Source organism: Haliaeetus leucocephalus, unplaced genomic scaffold (assembly GCF_000737465.1).
Source record: "Haliaeetus leucocephalus isolate CR32 unplaced genomic scaffold, Haliaeetus_leucocephalus-4.0 Scaffold136, whole genome shotgun sequence".
Lineage (NCBI taxonomy): Eukaryota > Metazoa > Chordata > Aves > Accipitriformes > Accipitridae > Haliaeetus > Haliaeetus leucocephalus.
In genome coordinates, this window is record NW_010972572.1 from 1,341,016 (window position 1) to 1,363,300 (window position 22,285).

The following is a 22,285-nucleotide window of genomic DNA, read 5'->3' on the forward strand; positions in this document are numbered from 1 at the left end:
TGGAAAAAGGGAAGAATGTCATGCTGAAAAAGAGTCAGGCACTGATCTCTAATGCTGTGTATTGTTTAGAAGACTAATAATAATGAAGAACTAGTATTCACACTAATGCACATTTTTAGGTCTTATGTTGTGAATGGACTAGCAGCTACCTTCCTTCATTGGCAAAAATGAAATAATCATTGCAGAAAAACTGGTCTAATTTCTTTATTTCCAGGTTGGATTTGGGGATTTTAATTTGTATGTTGAGGCTTAAGGGATGTTTTGATAATGTAATCACTTTCGCCTCCTCTTTCACTGGATAAATTGCGGGATGGATGTTGGGGGAGGGTAAAGTAATGTCAGAAAATATCGTTCATATAATAACATTGAATTGTTTAGAGTTTCATGAGTGGTTCTGTTAACTAGCTCCAAGTCAAGCCCAGAAGAAGAGAGATGACCATGCTGGTGTGCAGCTTACACAACAGGAAAGAACAAATACGTTGCAAAATTTACAAGGAAACAATGAATACGGAAATCACCTTTCATGAATTTAATCAGTTTTCTACAGGATTTGTGTAGCAGGAAGCAAAAGGAAATTTTCAAACCATTCTGTGTATAACCGCCAAAGTTTTGCCCTTCAGCCTTTTCAGTAATTTCTCAAGTAGAGATTTTTTTCCTCATGTTTCTTAATAATTTGCTAACTATGTTAAAGAACCACTGTTTACTTTGTACTGCAGTGATTTCCCTTTCATAAGGGAACTAATCACTGGAGTTAATCAGTGTGACAACAGAAAGGGGAGGTTTTGTTGGGTTTTTGCACAGAATATTAACCTGCACTTTTAGATATGAATTTTTAATGCATTACCATTACATTCCATCCTGTGAAGTGATTATTCATTTTCAGGATGTTCCTTATGCAGTGCAAGATGATAAACTGAATTTCAGCTCCTGTGTTTATGGCACCCAGAACTAGAAGTGTAATTTCCTGCTACTGCTGCATTTACGGAGCTAAACTTCTGCCAGTTTTACAGTATTTTTCTCTTACAGCACGCCTATATAAAAAGGCAGAGAGGCAGCTTTTGGGGATGGTGGTGATGTGCTGGTTTAGGATAGTTTTTGCAACACAATATAAGAGAGGCTCAAGATCGTACCTCACACAGAATATCCCAGTACTTGTGCAGGAAGGATTTAAAATCCAGATGTGTGTTTCATCTCTGTGATCTCTATTTTGTCTTCCCCCCTAATGAAATGAGATTAAGTGCAGATCCAAATATCCCTAATAATTTAGAGCTTTTCAAATCCCAGAACCAGACCCAGCTTTGAGTTTTATAGCTCAGGCCCAATTCTAAAAGACAACAGCTAACCCTGGCATATTTATTCAGCCTGTGCTGGCAGCCTAGGCAAAGATCTAAAGGCCTTGTTCTGCTGTTAATTTGAATTCAGCATATGTAGCCTGTTATAAAATGCGAGACATCATCATTTGAGCAGGTCAAGCATATTCAGATGAAGACAAATGGTGCTTATTTGATTTTCTTAAAATCAGGAAATGAAAAAAGTGCTCTCTGGAGAAATCATGTTCTGCCTGACTTAGATGATAGACCAAGGCATGTACCCCAGATAAGAACAGGCGCTCGTCTTGCGGTTTTTATCTCTGAAGGACGGTCGGGACTGTCAGCTCGCTGACATGTGCATTATCCATGTCATTTTAAACAAAGTGACCTGTAGAAAAGTGCACTCTGCCGTGACATGATAATGGGCTGTTGGATGACAGGTAAAGTACACACTATAAAAGAGGCTGTGCGTTATTCCTTTGTTTAACTGACAAGTAGAAACTTCTTTTCTTCAGACAGGCAGGATCTTTTAGATCTCTTTCAATAGGACCCAGAAGATTTTTGAATTCTTGCTTTAAATAAAATAACATTTTTAGGACCAAAAATTCCTATAAGCAAAATGCACTGGGAGAAGTGAGGGTGCCAAACCTCTGTGCAAGAGGTTGATTGTTTCATTAATAGTGCTCAGCATCCTCAGTTTTCATTAATAACCATAGGAGCTGAGGATACTCAGCAGGATTAGAAGTTTTAAGATCCTTGACCCAAATGTCTTATATCATGATGAGGGTATTAGCCTCCAACTGTGGAGCTGTTCTAGTAGCAAATTGTCAAATTGGTCTTGGTCGGTCTAGCTCAATGTATTCTGAGGATTGTGGACTTATTCTCCCCTCACCACAAACATCTTTGCCTGAAATGTTTCTGGGAAGAGGAGATCTTCTTCTCTTCAGGACTATCTTGCAGATTTTGGTATCCTGAAGTACACAGAATACACGGCATATTGCTGCACGTTTATGTATATATGTCCTTGCTGTTCGGAAAATGGAAAGGAAACAATTTTGCTTCACTTAGGATTTTTGAGGGCAAAGCCACGCTGATCCTTCAGTGTGCCTGGGAAGGAAGAGATCCACAAGAGGTAGAAGTAATGCAAGACAGGTACATATTTCTACTAGAATAAATAAGACCTGGAATCCAGAAAGATAGACCAGTGCCTTTGAATAAAAAATGGCAGATCAGTATGATGAAAGGTGTGTGACAGATCGAGGTGGCTGAAAGATGAGTTGGTTCAGGCATGACTAGGTGGGCCACAGTGAAGTAGAAGAACGCAGGAAGGAACAGGACCTGGGAAGCTGTGGAGCAGATGAGTAGTGAGAGGTGAATAAGAAAAGTAATGTCTCCTAGGCTGTTAGTATTATTTTTTCCCCGCTTGAATATGTATCCATCTAGCTGCGTAAATCATTGTTGATATCTGATCTCTATTAGGTGATGGCTGTGCCTCCAATCCATCTTCCCTAGCCTTTAATTGGGAGCCGACAGAGTCACTTTCTGTCTATGTCTGCCCTCAAATGAGACATTTCTCCAGAGGTTTCTCTGGAAGAAGAAACAAGGATATTTAATTGAAAAATGATGCAGCCCCTGCTTAGCAGTACTGTAGCTAAGGCTGTGTCAGCATCTCAATTTTAAATGACATGTTTTGGGTGGATAATTTATCTATTTATATAGATTCATGCTCCTTCATTCCAATTTGGCACACAGTCCTGGATGGAGCATTCAAAGTAGGCATTTCGCTCTTCTGTTGCTAAAAAACCTGAAGAGGTAGCAAGTATGTCTGTGGAGGGAGAGTATATTTGGAGGACTTGCATCAGAATGTGAAGCGCTAATTCTTAGAGAGATGTCATTTTCCATCCTGGGATCCTTTCAGCAAATGCCACTGGGATTTCTCACTGAATCAGAAAAAAGTATGGATCCCAGGGGAACTCCGATTTTCTCCATTAAAAAGTCTGTCAGTCTAACTCTTTGAGCAGGTCTCCAGAGCTGATAATCTAAAATTAGGGCAAGCTATTGCACAGCTGACAAATTTAAGTGCAACTGTATTATCTTCTGATCTCTAGATACAGTCTTTAAAATTATACCCATGGTAATTAATACAATATTAAAAACGTACGTGCAAACACATGGTTTGTCTTCTGGCAATAAAAGGAAGTCCTGTTTTGAAAAGACATACAAACAGCTTTGGTAAGGAAGTGTAGTGCTAAAGATGAGGTAAGGAGTAAGGTCCTTTTTTATTCGCCATCTCTACCATGTCTTCTCACCACTCTGTTTCATTAGACTGATCTTTAAATTAAGGCTCAATCTGAGCACTTCAGTGATTTTTCACTTCTTAGGAAAATATTTCATTGATCAAGGGGGGCTGCTTTGCCATGTACACAGAGTTGTTACTTATGCCTGATTCAAGAGGAGAAGAGGCCTGCTTCTTGCTTGAATTTTATCCAACTTTGATAGGATGTACAACTTAAAAGAATTACTGCAATTGATGACTTAATTCTGTGTGTATCTTAGTAGTACCCAATCAGTTGTCTCTTGATGAGGCTCTTGAATCCCATTAAAATGTGTTCTTCTGGGGCCCAGCAGTGTCTGGCTAGTTACAGCTGCAGCTCAAGAACTGCCAAGAGTTCCTACTGAAACGGGCTTTGCTTTGAGTGGACTTTGTGTAGGATGCAAAGGGAGGAAAGAGGTCAGTCAAACCGGTGGCTAAATTGCAAGGTGTTGGCATATGGTCAGAGGGGAAGAATAACAAAACTTAGCCCAGCTTGGGAAGGGATTGGGATGGGTGGGTGTTGTGCTTACTTAAGAAGCATATGCTGGTGGGGGCGTGTTGCTTGTGAGACTTCATTATTTTTCTCTTTGAAGAGAAAAATACTGTGCCATTGAAAGCACTATGAAGCTGAAGGCATCAGAATGTTTTTAATGATAATGCTAATACATTTGATTGCATATAAAACAGCTATGAACCAAAGATTATGGCATGGAAAATATCATAAATCACTCTGGTATGCTCAGATAAAAGGAATTGTTATTTGTGCATATCTATACACACACAGAAGCATTCACACCTGCACCCTGTGTATGTTTCTGAAGTGCTTTTGGACAATTATTTTGTGTATAGCTGTTGGAGAGCAATTTTAGAGTAGTACTTTGGCAGATGTGTGTTGCCGGGTTTAGTATGTAGACTGTATTTCACTGTTTGGTAGTTAAACATCCACACATACAAGTGTTAATGTATTTGTGCGCGTGTGTGCATTTGTGCATAGTTTGCTTTCCAATGTGCTTCTGGCTTTGTTAAAAATCCCACAGTTTTTAGCCCAGCTTTACAAACTCAACTGGCTTAGGTAATTATAAATGCTCTGATATCTTTATGGTAAGAGGAACTTGGGATGGGCCTACTTAAAACCATGCCTTTCAGTACCAAAAGGTGCAAAGTTCATTGGTCATGAACTTCAGAAGCTATTTCCTCCCTGCCCTCCAGATCTGAAGAGTCCTGCTCAGTTGTGTCTCTGCTGAATAAACGGAGCATTGTTTTCAGCTGTGCTGGCCCGTGTGTCAGTGCTTCTCTGTTGTTCCCTTTCCTCCGAAATGCGTGCAGGGAACAGCAAATTGTCCTTTCTTTGGAAACAGAAAGAACCCAAAGCAACCCCACCATGAACTGTGCTAGAAAACATAAGACCAAGGTAAATAGCTGCTTCACACAGGGCTACATTCTGTATATTCTGTTGCTGGAAGTAAAAGCTCTATCATAAATGGATTAAATAGTGATGAAATTGCTTTATGCCATTTTATATGTTACAGAGGAGTACATTTATATAAGGGTGCAATTCACTCTTATGTGGGCAGTTGCAGCAGTTTAGGATTTTTCAATAGGATGCTTGGAAACAAAACTGTATTGGGGATATTTTTTCCATCACTCCTGGGAGGCATGAGGGAAGGAAGAGTTTGGGTAGGACTTGAAAGAAAAATGTCCACCTGGATGGCGCCAGGGCTGTAGCAGGTAGATAGCTGGGAGCCAGCTAAATTTTTATATGGCCACCACCATGGCCATACAGTAATACAGTAATATCTGTACTCTTCTGACTGTTTAAAAACTCAACCACGGTTTCAGTTTGGTGTTTATGCACTGCTGGAGTATAAATAATAAATTATGATTTTCCTGGTCTGAAAAATTTTGGTCATAGAGGGAAGTCTCAGCATTTATTGAGCTATTGAAAGAGGGGCATATCATTAGGGTTCATTTTCTCATTCTGTTCTCTACACTCTTCAACTTTAGGTGTAGGTGTATGAAGACTGGGGTGATTTCTAGAGGAAAACTTTGAAATATAAAATGTGTCATCTCCAGTCTTGTAAGAGAGCCTGAGAAATTAGTGTGTAGCCTTACGTTGTATGAGATGTTCCCTGGCGCTCCCAGCCAGGGAGTGGAAGGGGCACAGCAAGGGGAAACCACTGGAAAGGGAGTTGCAAGGTCCTGAGGGTTCAGGAAGAGGGGATTGACTGCAATACAGGGGTGGACTTTTACATGGGAGCCTTCTGTCCTCAGACTGGACCTCAGTGGGGTTTTGTGTGGCAGGTTACAGCTGGTTGAAAAAGGCTGAGTAGCTGTCAGGCCCATTCAGCCCTCTTGCCCCAAGCAGCTGCACACTGTGCTCCTGGAAGGGTGAAAGGATTATTTACGAGAGTAAGAGGGAGCTGAATTCTTGAAAAAACTCCTTGGATGGTGGGTACCAACATGTTTAGCAAACAAGGCTCCGTGGGGAAACCGTGGCTGAGAACCCAATTTTAAGCAATTACTTCAGGTCATGGGATACTGATATCTTGCTGCTTGGCATATATTTATTTTGGCTAAGGATAGGATTAGAGAAATAGTTTCTCAGTATTATTCCTAAAACCATTTCTGCAAAGCCAGGATGTTTCCCATCAGTGCGATTTATACTGCATATTTGTACAGGTGTTGTCTTTTTAACTCTGGAAAATGCAGCACCTTAAACTTGCCCCGTGGGTGAGAGATCACCCAGACTTTATATGCTAGCAACGCTCAGGCAATCATGAAGTATTTCTTACTGTTTAAGGCCCATTAGGAGGAAAGATAAGGATCCTTTTTATTCATTTGATGTGCCACATAGAGGGTCCCTACAGCTAGAGTGGTAATAAAATTGGAGCCAAGCATGTTCGTTGTAAAAGATTATGCGTTTGCCACTAAGGGGAGCGAACATGTTGTTTACAGGCGTGGGTACGTGCTCTCCGGGCTGGCTGTGCCATGGTGCTTTCAGCCCGTGATTTGTCCTGTCCTTTATCATCTTTGTCACTCAGCAGCATGTTGTCATAGGTAACGTATCAGTCCTCGCTCCCCCTACCCTCTCCCCCTTCCCCCGCCCAGCTCCCCTTTCCTTTTTTTTGTACCCATTTCGTGTAGAAAATTTGTATTTACTTTGGGAGTGTAATTTGTTCCTCATGGATAATGTGACCCTTAGCGGAGCTGGATCATGGGTTAGTTGAAGTGATATTTTCCGCTAATGGTAGTCGTACATCATTGCTGTCAGCTCGGGTTAGGAGGCAAGCACATTACAGCTCCATTTTACCTCTGCAGGCATCTGGGATTATTTGCCATAACTGAGTATGACATGACCACACTACAGAGTGCATTAAAATTTTACTAGCTTCTCAGGCAAGTTCCTTGGCTCCAGCCTGCCTTCAGGCAGGCGTAATGATGGATACCTCTAAGGTCCTGACTTCCTGCACCAAGGATACTCAATGTCAATGGCCCAAACAGGTTTTGCTCTCCCCAGGGCTTTAGACCATCTTCTGGCAGTTGAGTAAACAATCAAGAATTGAAACACAGGGAGGCTGGGACAGATGCCCCCAAAAGCTCCTCCTAGGGTATGCGGTGCTTTGAGAGTTTGGACACAGTCACATCACTATCTTAAAATACTGCTCAATCATCAGGTTTTAAAAAGTATTATTTGCGAGCTGTCTTACGTGGATAAAAATAAAATCATTGTATGAAAATTAAAATTAATAGCAAAAATATCCAGGATTGTGGAATGATATGTGAGTATTAAATGTGTGTGTGTGTAACAGGCACGTACCATGATGCATAACGAGTACGTAATATGCAAATACACCAAACATTGATGTTATATTTATACGTTCATGTTGTGCTCTATTTAATGCTTTATGCATATATGCGGTATGCAGATTCATACATACAATTGTAGCAGTACATACATATATTCATTATTTTAAATTTTTATTATCTTTGTATAAGTAATTACTGTTCTTGTATAGGATCTTAGAATATCAGCTATAGCACATATACATATATATTATTTTGCAGCATGTGTTTTTATGTATGCACATACATACTATGGAAATAATATACATTATTTTCATTGAACATGCCTGTTTATATAGATGTACATTATTTGCAACATGTCTGCTTGTATATATTGACATTCAAAATTAGAGGTATAGCTATACAGAGAAATGTGTATTAAGGAAACTTAGGGGAGAGGTTAAATTGAATATAGTACTGGTTTTAAATGCCTCTTGAAAAACCATAATATATACCCCAAGATAATTTTATTGTAGCGTCCTAGTGGTTTTATAAATATCTACAATACATGTATGCACTGCCCACAAGCTCTCCTCCCCACAGCAGAACTAATACCTATAATACTTTCAGGCAAAAGGTATGTAATTATATAGAGGATTTCTGTAAGGTAAGTGGGTGTTGTGTGTATTTGAAATCCTAGAAGTTGTTCTTTTCTGTCCTCATTCTTATTTTGTGTGAATTAGCAGATGGAGGAAGAATGGCAAAAACTTGGTTTTGTTTGTTTAGCTTTTTTTTGTTCAGTCTTTTGAAGTGTTTAATTGCATTTATATTCACAGTGAGGTGAGAAAAGTGATAGGGCTTATCAACTTACATGCTTTTCAGTAGAAGATTGTCTGGGTTGAAAGTATCCCTGAATGCCCATCTTTCCATGTTAAATCATGCCATCCGAGGTGCACTCTGCTTTTTCTTGTTGTTTCACCTAGAGTTTGGGGATGTGATACTGACTTAGACAACTTGATATTTTGTTTTCGTATAATGCATTCCTGGCAATAAATCTTCCTATCTTTATTGCAAAACTTAGAGCCAAACTTTACTAGGCCCAAGAGTTTTATCTGTGTATAGATTGTAAGATTTGATTCTCTGTAGGGGAGGAAAGAGGAAGAAGAGATGAAAGATTAAAGCTGATGATGTGCTCAGTGCTATACAAGAAACAGAAGAGACAGTTTCAGACATCTCTAAGGATAATGCAAATTCCTAAAGCCTTCCCAGCAGCTTAGATCACAATAAGAAAGACATTCCAAATGATAGATAGTTTTGCTTGTTCACATTTTAGTGTTAGATCTTTTTTTTTATATGTAGCAAAACTTTTATCAAAGTAGTTCCATGAAGGTTGTTAGAGTACATGGGAATGCCAGTCAAGATTTCATTTTCAGGGTGCCACTGATGCAGAATGAAGTACAATCACAGTATGGTTTTCTGATCTTCCATGTAACAAGAGTTGTAGTTTCAACTCAGTGAAGAAATGTGTGTCTGTGTGTGCACACAACGTACATGCACACACATGCTCTCCCTATCTCTGAAATCCAGCCTTTGGAAAAAAAGTTGTCCTGGGTGATGTGGATTTTAAACTTAATTTAGAATGTTTCAACTGAGATGCTTTCTTAAGAAATCTACAAGATACGTCTTCTATTTTGCACAAGTGTCTGTAAACCTTCTACACAAAAATAAGATTAAATATCCTGAAAGGAAATCTATGTACTGAAACATGCTGGCACATTTCTCGTGATCGATACACCAATATATAGCTATTTGTTGGTTAGGTATATGCTTTGTATGTGTATTTGGAAGTAGGTATTCATGAGCATGCACGTATGGTATGTGTGTATGGAGACAGGCAGAAATTCAGTCTGTGGATCTTGGAGTTTGGCCATGTCCAAAGGTATCTAGATTATAAAAAGTGTTTCTTTAAGGACTGTATGTTACTATATGTTATTCAAGTGTAATATTCATATACACTTTATGCTATTGAATAACATCTGGTTTTCATAACAAAACAGATTTTACAGTCATGTATGAGGCATGCTCCCCATTCCTGAATGTCTGTTCTCACATTTCCTTGAAAAGAAAAAAAGTCTTAGGCTTGAGAACTGAGAAGGTGAGACATTTCTTTGGAGGTTTCTGTAGAAAGAGAAGAAAAAAAAATTATATATCGAAGTTATGGTAATTATTTCATGTTTTTAAGAGTCTTGGAGGCCACAACACATGTAACCATCTCAGGTTTCTCACAAACATATCCAAGGACAGGCTGAAAACAAGGAGACAGGAAATTAAATGCATGCACCAATGAATTGAGGATTCCAGCAAGTACTGCTTTGGTTTTCTGCATATTTCTCTCCATCTGGCTCAGCACTAATAAGGGTATTGTGGACTTGGAAGTGGTAAAATACAGCTACTGTGTATCTTGGATTCCAGAAATTCCCCAAACAGGGTAGAAGTGAAGAGAGTAACACATGCTTTGAATTAGGGTTGGGCCTACAGGTACCAGCAGAGTGAGGATCTTTCTGGACTTTCATCTTTCTGTTAATCTAGTGCAGGCTTTGCGTAACCTCTTCCTCCCTCTTCCCTCATGGTACCTATAGGCAAGATAATACCTTCTCTGAAAGTCTCTTTCCCTGCGCCTTGCTATGTCACCCACGAATGAACCCCTGATTTATTTTGTTGGAAGGATAAGCCACCAGGTTATAGTGCAAGACCTCAGGTTTTCTACTTCACATAGAGATGTTTTGAGAATCAAGGAGTTGTAGTTTTAAGAAAAGCAGATGTGCAAACAATGAGTATGTTTTAAATGCTTAACAGTAATGGAGTACCTTACCTTAGCTGGTGTATCAGTAGGTAACTCCAGGTACATGTGATAAGCACCTCTGACGGACACCGCACATGAAAATAGGAAAAGGTCAAAAACATGTTTAACTTTTAACTGGCCGGGTTCTCTCAGGCTCTCAATATATGCACACCATGAGCTGACTACTGGTCTCCACACTGAGAGCTACTGGCGGGAGCTGAAAAATGTGGAAGAAATGGCTTAAGGTGAAGCTGACGTGCTTTGCTTTGAAAATGAGAGTCAAATTGTGTGCCTTGACTCTTGCAAGCCTTTCTCTGAACTCTGTTGAAAGTCTGGATTCACTTGCAGGCATTACAAAGATGCCTGCTTTGTAATTTTCATCTAGTAGGAGGCACCAAGGTGACCTGTGTGTCTTTAAAAATTGCCTGGGCTTTCTAGTTCATGCTGGTATCTCCTCTTAAAATGCACCACCAAATTTCTGGGCTTCACAGGCCATCTCAACATCACATTTAAGCTGACTCTGGACAGTCAGACAATATTGAACAAGGTTGTTCATTCATAACAAAAGCATCCTAATTGAGTTACTTTATTACATTAACTGTAGCAATCAGATTGAACCAAATCACTGAGTGATAATGTCATTTTCCAGAGTATTATTTGTAGAAACCAGTTGTGCTGTAAGATGCAATAACTTAATCCTGTAGAGTTTATGGTGACTTATGTGTCATATCAAATTCTTTACTTTCGGAGAAAAATGAGCAGTTAATGCATGGCTGTGAATGGGCACTGAGTGATGAATTTATAGAGAAACATTTAGCAGATCCTAGACAAACTGAAGAATGAATGATAGTCTAATAATCTCAGATGAAGGGGTTGTTCTAGGAATGGGCAAGACATGCAACATTTTCAAATTCTTAACTTCTGGCACCACATTGGTAGTACTGTTTGGTTTAGGGGGTTGATAGATGGCTGCTTTATTGGTTCTGAGTTGCCCATTGAGTACAAATTCTTAGCCAGAGACTGGGAAGGAGGATAGAGAAGTTAAGTTTGGACTGTATGTGCCAAACGTTTACAAGTAACCTCATTTGGAAAACGTAGTTTCTGTCAGCATTTTTATATGCCACCAGGACTTGGGGGGTGGGGCGGGATTCTTGTTGTTGATGCATTTACAGTTTTTTGTCTTGTTTTGTTTTGTGAAATCTTGATGACTACAGGGAGGAGAGGAGAGGTGTCTGCTAGTTTAGAGCAGAGGAATAAGATTTGAGACAGGACAGGGTCAGCCCCAGTGAGCTGTGACTGGGGAGGCACACATCCCGTCAATGAGTGCAGTGGGGAGCGGACGACTGAAAAGCATTCAGCCTCCCCAATTAACGCATTTCTGTCTTCCGTCCTCTGCCCCGCTTTGTTGCTGGCATGCACAAATCAGTTAAACTCTCAATAACTTGGTTTCTGTCTCTTAGACATTTATATGACCTTGGTACAGCAGCCTGTGAGCGTGTGGCCCTCCTTGCCTTTGTAATGATCTCTGGTAAAAAATACCTTGTGGCTGCAGCCACCAAGGACATCCGTCATGGAGTGAGGGGTGTTATATAGTCTCAGACTTGTGCCCTGTGAAGGCCAACCTGCTTTTGAGTTTACCTATTCATAGGAACTAAGAGGCTTGGCTAATTTTCTGTAAAACACTTACAGTTCCTCCACTTCAAGGAGCTGAAGAGGTAGGAAGTATTACCATCACTGCCTGAATGGAGCCACTTCTCTTTGTTATGTTACCGGGGTCACTTTGATTGATGGTGTCAGTTCACCATGATAAAGCAGACAGGCTGCAGGCTGAATAAGATCAGTTTTAGAGGGCATTGCAAGGATGTTAAGTCAAGGCTGTTGTTTTCAATATGGTAGGAATCCATAGTATCTTGTACTCCCAGGAAAATAGAAACATGCTGGAAGATCAGTGTTCATACTTATCATATGTCATCAAAAATGCGATGAAAGAGAGGCTCCATCACGACTTCCGTACAATCGCCACGGCACTTTTGTTTCTGTTTCCTGGTCCAAGAATAACAGCAGCTCTGAACTTACTCGCTACATGGTCTTTGTCTGGGACTCCATTTCAGTATAAACATAAGGTTCAAGACGGAAGACTTTCTGCAGCTGAAGCCTGAAATCCAAAATAAGTTTTATTATTTTTGTGTTGTTGTTTCTGTGCACCAGCCCTCAGAAGCCCCTTCCACATTGGACTCTTACTGAGCTATGCACGGCACAGACAGAGAGAAACCATCCTTGTCTCCCAAATCTTTTGATACAAATAAATGAGATTGTGTGAATTGGAGGGGAAATTAAATACAAAGAAATTAAATAAATAATTAATGTCAGTAGCAGATCTAGGAAACACAGATCTCCCAGATCCCATGCCTCCCGTTCAAAATTTTGTTTCGTTTTATTTTTTCTTAGTTTAGTGGCTCCTAATGGTGATTTGTGCATTGCTTATGAACCAGGGGACCTTGGAGCTGCCTGCAGGCAGTTTGTGGAGCATCGCTGCCCTTGAGTGCCAATGGGACAGATTGTGTAAGCGACATGGTGTTCCCCAGGACATTTTGAAGACAAGTAGTGATCCATTGTTCCAGAGATTTTAAGGATCCTCTGATGCCACTTGCTGTCATCCCCAGCAAGTATTCTCTCAAGGCGAAGTTGAGGAATGCACTGTGGGAACTGTCAGGTTTGCTGCTTAAAGCATCTCTCAGGACTGCTCAGATGGCAATATAGCGTTCATTGTCCTGGGCATGAATCTGACAGATCTCAGTAAGATTAGTGCCATTTAGCATTTACTCCATTAAAATCCATAGCGTTGTTTCACATTTCATCTGGTGTGAGGGGTGCCTGAATCTGCGATTCTCGGTCACATCCTGGCCCGGTATGCATTTTCTGGGGGTCCTGGGGCATGAAAAGAAGAGGTGACCACTTTTGCACTGTGCGTCTCTGGGTTTTTAGATGGCGTGACAACTGTGATGCTTTCTAAGTTTCTTTTCTGTGCATGATTTATATGTACGGTAACAAAATATTTATTTAAATTAATGATTGTCTTTAAGTAATTTAATGCTTGTTTTTGTTAATGGGAAACCTGACAAAAGAGCTTTCAGTTAGCTGCTTTAGCGAATCATTACAAACTCCCTGCTACTTCCTGTGATAACGTTAATCAGAATGAACTCATTGGCTACTAATGCAGATGCCGTATGTAATTCAGTATAAATTTTATTATAATTTACCATTAATTAGTCTCCACTTATTCTGAAGTGCTAAATGACACCAAGCACCCTGATTTCAAAAATCAATTGGAAACAGGAGTCACTCTACCTCCAGAGGCTAGGGAGAATGTTTAGGGCTGGTAAAAAAGCTTGAATATCTCTCAGGGATGGCAACAAAAGCTTAAGAAAAGAATTGGACAAGAAGGACCACTCAGCTGGTTCAAGATTTGGGAGCTCCATCCATTTCAAGAGGGGCTTGTGCTTCACGGTATCTCAGAATAGACCACAGTGCTATAGGGGACACATTTCCAGCAGTATTTCTTTATGTATTTCTGTACACATGGGTGTAATATGGACTGGTTTCCTTTCTAGATTTAGGGTTGATGATTGTGTGTCATTTGGCCTGTGTTGTGGGGTGGATTGCACTGTTCTAGAAAAGCAGAAAAGCTGATGCTTTGGGCTTCTGGGACAGGTAGAAAAAGCAGGGTGTGTTCCTTGACTCCATGAAAGGAGGCTGAGGAGGCTTAACTGAGCAGTTTTAATGTTTTTTTCCAATAGAAATGAAGGTCTGAAGTTGAAAATGCTCTTTGCTCTTTTTCAGGGGGAAATGGCACGTTTTTCTGGAAGTTCATTCTTATTCATAAGAATATTTTCTATGTACAAATTCACTAAGGTTTAGTCAAAACTTCCCATAACCTTATTGCTCAATATATAATCTGTTTACTACAGTATTTACCATGCCAGGTAAATACATTAAAGAAAAATACATAGAATACATAGAAGAATACATAGAAAATATATAGATGCTCATAAGCAAGTCATACTGAAGTAGTGTGTTAAGGATTTTTTCTGAGTAAACATCAAATCCTAGAACCAAACCACCCCCTATATAACATCCATCTTAAAATGAAGCTTTTCTGTTAAAAACATGAAGCTATGGGAAACAGAGAGAATAACAAGCTAGAGCTGGAAGTGGACAAGAGTAAACGCTTCAGTTCACATTGAAATGATTTCTCCTGCCTAGTATAATTTAACCTGCCCACACTGCTAAACTTCTATATTACACATTTCTGTCAGAATGTCAGGAGAAATGATAAGCCTTCTTGAAGCTGCAACCTCTATTACATACAGAGAGCATTCCAGCCAGGGTTTTCTTGTACATTTTTAAGACTTTTAGCTTGGTCTCTCAAGTATAAAGAATACCCTCCTTCATGACCCCAGCCTCTTGTTAGTTGATAGATGAAATCTTTTCTTAAGCTGAGTCTCTTGTCTATTATGTTTTCAGAATTCAAGGTTTCTCTTTAAGCTTTCTGGCTTACTGCCAAAAGTACATGGCTTTGTTACCCAAAGAAATTGCCTTTTTATTAACAGGAAGTGGATCTCTGAAATGGCAAACGTGCTGATCTGCTTCCAGGTGAGGAAGAACAATTCTATAGGTGTGATCTCATTCTTTTGCTGTTGCCAATAACTACAAAAAGAATAGCAAAAACTGTTGTGGTTGTTGAGACTTTTTGTTTGTCTGTTTTTTTAATTTGGAAAGCTGGGATATAGCATAAAAGCAAAATAGAAGCTGTAGTCATTCCTGTGTTTTAAATGTTCTTTTAATCTCAAATGTCTATTATTACCTATAAACTGTAGTCTACGTACCCAGGAAAAATGCACATCAAAGTGGGGGTTGTGCTTCAATGTCATCTGAAGAATTTGAGTGTAACGTAAAACAAAGAAAGAGGACTCATTTCACAACTACATCTCTGTTAAATCGTGTCCTGGAATACTTAAGCAGAGATTGTTGTATCAAATGGATACCATAGAAAGAATGTTGTCTGTACCATCTAGGTTGAAATTTGGCCATTGCAATAGCTTAACTGGTCAGGTAAGTTGTGGATCATCGCTAATTTCTCTGTGTCACACCAGATAGTTTTACATCTGTCATCTAAGTGAAGTAACTCAATGAAATGAGACTTCCTAGAGATTCTCATTTAAGAGCTTCAGTGCTTTTTCATGTGACTGCTTACTCAGGACTTACCAGCAGAAAAAGGTTCCAGGCCACAGCTAATCAGGCAAGTGATTTCATTTAACTGAAATATCAAGAACTAGTTAGGAATAGATTCTTTTAGTAGGAGGCATTCGTGCTTATCTGTAGATACTGTTAAAGCCATTTTTCTCTTTTAGATAATGACCAACTACTGCAGTTTTCTAGATTTCAGTAAATGTGGTGAATAATTGGGGGGGGCATAATTACATTTGGTACCAATTGAGAACCAGTTGTAGTGACAGATCCTTTATTTCACCTTCATGCAGAAATGTCTGTGTAATAAAACTATTAAGCACATTTTCACAAGTACAGAAATACCAATTCACATTTATAAGAGATCTGAAAGAAAAAAAAAGGCCCTAGTAATATGCTAAGCAATAAGCCATCATAAGTTTATTTAACTGGTTGCTGCCTACAGGACTTGGATGAATTTCTAAGGACATGAAGAACAATGAAACAGTGAAGCATGAAAAACAGAATTGAAGAGAAAGCACATTTTGAAGAGCTCTTTAATTAGTTACAAAGATTCATATTCTAGTATGTGTGATTTCCCCCCACCCCTACCTTTGAACAACAGAAATATTCACAAAAGCCTAATGAGACATTCCCATGTAAGATACTCCTTCCCCCACTGTGGAGTGCCTTTACTTATCAAATCCACAGTAAGTACCATCACATTCCCTCCTTTCTTTTGCTAATATTGACCTTGTAAGGGGCTAGATTTTCAGTTGTTATAAATCAGTCTAACACTGATTACTACTGAGCTTTCTTGATTTGCATCAGCTAAGACTCTAGCCTGAGTGCTATCCTCTGAGCATGAAATGAAGACAGAAGTTAGTACTAAATGAAGCTGACCCTTTCCTTTAATTTGCAGTCGGTGGAGAAGCTCCTGAAACATGAATTGCCGGGGTTGTATCATTTGTGTCTCTCATCCTATCATAGTTCAGGTCATATTGCCAGACTTTGTGGCTAAAACCCAATTGAAAACCTGGGCATGTTTGTTCTCACCCCATTTTTATATCTGGGATAAAAAATTATCTCAGTGCCCTTGCTCAGGTGTCATGACAGTTAACAGGGAAGAGGCTGCGATGGGTAGGAGAAGTAAAAACCTGCAATCCGTCTCATGAATTGCACTTCTCCCTGGCAGACTGAATCTCTCCTGATCTTGCTCCTAACAAATCCAGTATCTTACCTGGTCTAGCAAATTTTAATGTGAATCACTTGTAGTCTAAAAGTCAATGGAAAGAAAATGATTGGAGTGTAACCACCGTGGTCTGTCATAAGAAGGATTATGCTATAGCAAATTCATGTGCAGGCGTTATTGTGTGTATCTTTTAATATTCAGTAGCTAGCCAAATCTTGTCTGACGTCCTGTAAGAAATGTGGGGATATTTTGTTAGTTTGTTACTTTAGGTTAAGCATTTCTTGGGAGTGCTGAAATGCTTAATGCTGAGCTATCTTTGTGGCTTTTCAGATCAATGCTCTGATTGTGAAGACATGAAGGGAAAAAATGATTGGGAGGATTTTACCTGGTTTCATTTGAACAATTGCTTTTCCCCCTTGGTCAGATACAGGACATAACAGGAATCACCTAAATGTAGACAGATTGCAGTAACACACATGACAGTTCTTTATTGGTTTCCATTACCTATGCTGCTCATTTCCCAAGAGGAAAGAGCAGCTAATACTGTGTATTTTTTAACATAAACCAAAGGGAAGGATAAGCCAGCGCATATGAAACAATGTCTCTTTATTCTCCATATGCACTGAATTGAATTGCAATTTCCTCCTTTCATTTTCTCTCGGTTCTCTGGATGTCAGAGACAGCCAGGTATGTTTGTAGTCCTTCACCAGCATATGATCACTGAAATCCTATAGGTAATGAGTGGACACACGTTGTGCAGTGACAGGGTTTTCAGGCACAGCTCTGCTAATGAATTGATGGTGCTACATAAAGGCACGGGACAGCCAGCCCTCCTCTGGGGAGGGAAACCTTTGCACACTTCCATTTTAGCGTATTGCAAACCCTTTCTGTCTCCATTATAAGTATTTTGTACCTTTATTCAGAAGTTTTGTTAGCTCTTGTCATTGTATTCATATATATATTTTACATCTGCATATACGAGCAGCTCACAGTCAGTACTGGGGGTATTCCCCTGCAATGTGTGGTATTGTTCTTTCCCCGTGCAGAGACTGAATGTGATCTTCTCCCTCCTGCAATAGTACACATCATTATCAGGTGGGGATAACAGAGCATTTGGGAAACATTTTCAAATGTGTAAGAAAGTAGACAAGGTCCCAGTGAAGAAGTAGGCCAGCTGTCTTCTGTTGTCTGGGAAAAATCTTTCTCTGTCCCCTTTTCTCCTTTCATCTTTCCCCTTTTCTCTTTTTCTCCTTCTCTCCTCCCCCCACCCCCCCTACCCCGCAATGGATTTTCTAGCTGTTTCTTTAAATAAAAAATTAATAATGGGAAATGCTTGTAGCTGGTCCCTGGGGTAGAATAGTGGCTAAGGATGTGAAAGAATGATTTGAACAAACAGTCTCAGGAGGATAAATGAAGTGCTGTAAGTATGACTTCTGTAAGTAAAGGAAAAATATATATAACTGAAAATATTTGCCTAGTTAAGCAACTTCTATAATAAAACTTAAGCCACAGTGTTAGCAGCTTGGAATAGATTTTCAAACCCAGACAGACTATCTAGGAGGCAATATTTAGTTTTCTAAATAGACATAGGATGTGGAGATGTCCAAATCACATGAATTCCAAAGGACAAGATCTGTACATGGCTTTTGGATGCCATGAGATGTAAATAGGCTTCTTATGGGATTTTCAGAAGGACATAAGCAAATCAGGCAGCCAACTTGTTTTGATTTTAACAGGAGTTGCATACCTAACTCGATTTTTATGCCTCCTCCTTTCTGCAGGGATTTACCTTCTCTAGCACAAGACAGTTTGAAAATGATACTTGGAAACATAAGTCACTTTGCTTATAGAAAATGTACCCCTGAGTTCCTAATAGCCGTGCTGACAAAATGTAAACTGGAAGGCATGCTTCCATTTCTCTGATTCAGCGGGTCATGTGTAGCTGCTTGAAATACTGGCCAAACACTAGCCCTTTCTGCCAGCCCTTTCTGCCAGCCTGCTCTTTGCTGTTCCAGGCTCTGAAAAGCAATCCATAAAGCTCAACCAGTGAAGGCTGGGCTGGCTTACATCTAACAAGCATTAAATAAGAACTATTTTGATTTTCCTAGGCTAACACATGCTCCTATTCATAAAGCATTCCTATAGAGAACTTCTAATTTAAATATAAAAAATGAGAATGGGAGATATTTTTGTGGCTTTTGCTGCTGTATTGTACTCTGCGTTGTTATGCACTCTGGATGGATTCTGCCTGCTCTTTATTTGAATGACCTTGCTGTCATGTTCTGGGGACCTTATCAAAGACCTTTGCCAAACTGCAATAAACCACAACCACACTCCAAACCCTGATGACTGATAATCTTGGAAGTGGCAGTTAATTGGTGAGAACAAGCTTCCGCAGGCCTGGAGGCAGGAGCAGGGCTCCTTCCCCAGCCCTCCTGTGCAGCACCTTGCCAGCAAACTCTGGGCACGCAGGGAGTAAGCTCCCCACCCTCTGCTTTCTTGTGTTCCTCTGTTTGTTAAGCAATTAATCTCATTCTGCTGAGATGAATTTTTTCCATTAAAAGAAAAAAAAAAAACCTTCAGTCAAAACAACATTTGGGGGAGAGGAGGAGGGAGGGGGAGAGAAGTCCTCCTCACAGTTTGTTAATTGGTTCTTTCACCTGACAGTAGTTTGTGTCAATTAACTTGATACTCGGTGAAAGTGAAATTAATCCACCTGGGTCAAAAGCAGCTATTAATTTTTAATCAAAACAAAATGCTCACTCGACAGATTTGTAGCTCCACTTAGAATAAACAAGATACGCATGAGGTGGAATGTGCCACCAGGCTCCGCTCCATGGAGATGCTCGTGGGTATAATTTCTTTCTCCTGCAAAGGGCAGAGGTGAGGCAAGTCAACTGCTGATGACATTCTTCTTCCAAAGAGGCTGTTTCCACAGTGTATGTATACCCTTTCCCCAGTGTATGTCACCCCTGGACATCAAAACCTTTCCCACAATAGATTTGCGTGCTCTCTCTGCAGCAGGGCTGTCACAGCAACACCTGTGGAGGGACTTAGATACAACAGTTGCCCTATGGCTGTACGCTGCAACATACCTGGACACGCTTATCCTCTGCCCCAGTAGGTGCTGGCCATCCCTCCCTTTTGCTGCCTTCTGCAATACACCCAGACACAAGCCACATCCCTCCCCTCCTCCCTGTGACACACTGGGGTACACCTGGGCACAGGCACGCTGAACTTTATACTGCATCCCCCTGAGAGCCTCTGCTCTGTGGCCTCTGTTTGACATGGAGAAGATGAGTCTGCCATTAATAGATGGTTAGCCCTCTTTCTGCTTCTTCCGTGAAAGGGGACGGGGCAGAAAGCTGACCCAGGATTTCTTCTATCCTGTGCACTAAAACAGTGAGGGCAAAAATCTCATAGAAATTTTTTATTTTTAAAAAAGACATGATGCTCCAGGTGGCTGACTAGCCATCATATTCAGTTAGATTAATCTAAAAGTAGTCAGAAGCAAAAAGTTTGTGTTTAAGCTTGCTTTTGCATATGAGATGCATCGGGATTAGATGTTATTAATAATGAACTATGTCAGACCTAGCACTTAGGAGTTCTCCTTTTATGCTGATGAGGTGAAGGAAGTCTTATGTGAAATAAGCTTGAGGTATGTACAGAAAAGCTTACTTCAGAATCACTGAAGGTGGTTTAAAATTCCTTTTTACTGTCCTCCTTTCTGCCTCTCTCTTTCAATCTCTCCCTCCTGAAAGCTTCTTTTCTCTGTTAGACTCTAAGGAATAAAGTAGGGAAAACCCCACTTTGCTACATACTGAGCATGTAACAGCAGCTCTTGGACTGCGGTCCCAGGAGCTCTCGTAGTGTTTCTGAAGAACAGATTATTTGTCACACAAAAGGCAATGTAGAAAGTCCAACCTGGGGGGCAGAGGTCCAAGGAGGACTGCGGAGCGAAATAGCTGGAGTCCTACTGACATCAATATTTCATGGGTGTCACAGGTACCAGCAGAGAGGAAGCAGTCTCTGTTTTACACCTGAGGTGCTAAGGCCAAAGGTTTTTAAAAAAAATATCTCTTGACATCTGATTTTATAGAAGGAATGCTCTATCATGAGCCCCGTTGGGCCTAACTCTGAAGAGTGCTGGAGATGTTCACATCCACCAAATCATCTTGCAGGTGCAAGTTGCCGGGTGAATTAAAATGGGACACAGTGGGACAGCTGAGTCACCTGCCAGTTGCATTTGGAGAACCTGATTATTGTTCTATAGCCAGCACAGTACACCCCATCTCTTCTGGAGACAACGGATGGAAGATTAATAATAAGGCGGGAATAAATTGTTCCTCAGAGGGTTCAGGAGGAAATTTCCGTAAGAGCTCTGCAGCTGATCATGGTAGGAGTTGGGTGTGTGACTTTCCTCTCCTCTGAAGCACTGGATTTCAGCACTGTGGTGCGTGCTGTGTAGTGTAACCAGCTCACCATGTGACTTGACCTTGTCCAGTGGAGGAGTTGGCAGTGGTTGGCATGTGCGCTGCCATTGCAATTAGCAAGCACTGGGAGATCTTAAATGAGGAGATGTAAGTCATACTGCACTCTGCAATGTCTTACTCCTTTTGTAAAACGGCTCACTGAGACACCCAGTCTCACAGCTCTTCTCTCTTTCTCATTACTTTGTAGACAATAAAAGCAAAATATTACCTGTTGGTTGTCAAGGTATCGAGCCTTAGAGGGGATTTTTTTCCCCTCTTTTTTTTTTTTTCCCAAGTAGTATCATGTCTTGGGATTTTTACACACTAATTGGATTTTTTTTTTTACTATTGCAAATATTATTTTATGAGGTGAGTATGTCTGCATACCCGAGCGCTGTGGGCAATTTATACCTGCGCAACTTATTACCTGCTCTTGCACTGATTTGGCCAAATGGATCAGAACAGTACATCTGAAGTAGTGTATTAATCAACAGTATATAGCACTCCTTGGTGCAGTGGTAGCGTGATCTAATATGTGACACTGCTCTTTCATGTGTTTCTCTTTCCAATACCGTAATTAAAGTAAATCACAACCTATGTGCTGGAGTTAATAGATATTTTTATTACACATGCTCAAAGACATAAAATGGTTGCTAGTCTTCCTTCCCTTCCAGCTATGTCTGGTCCACTTAGCTGCCAGAATTGCCTAGAGAATGTATAACCTGGATTATTGTTAGGATTTTAACAGGAAAGAATATATTCTTCAGTGACAGGAAAAGGCAAGTGAGTGAAAAAGGAGTGACAGACTCCTCTTAACAGTCAGTGTCTCATATGCAGAGGATATTAATAGGCAACAGCAAGACAAGGATATAGTTCAGAGCATTGAGGGGCTGTGTCTGTTATACACTAGAAGTAATAGTAGTAGAACTAATAATAATAACAACTTTATACAGGCAGACTGATTAGCTGGAACTTGCCACTGCCCTTGATGTTCTTGTGGAAGGTGTTGCAAAACCTATAGTGAGCATAAACTGCCTGGCCCCAATTAACTCCTAATTCAATAGAGGAGATTTTCGGCAGCAAAGGAACCATAAGGCTCAAGCTCGGATACCCCATGTGTGCTTCATCTAAAGGGAATCTGCCAAG

At 40.3% G+C, this 22,285-nt stretch overlaps 1 protein-coding gene across 1 annotated transcript in view; it reads left to right on the forward strand.

Moving 5' to 3' along the window:
- AUTS2 (autism susceptibility candidate 2) overlaps positions 1-22,285 on the forward strand; it is an 802,063-nt gene that overhangs the window by 557,274 nt on the left and 222,504 nt on the right.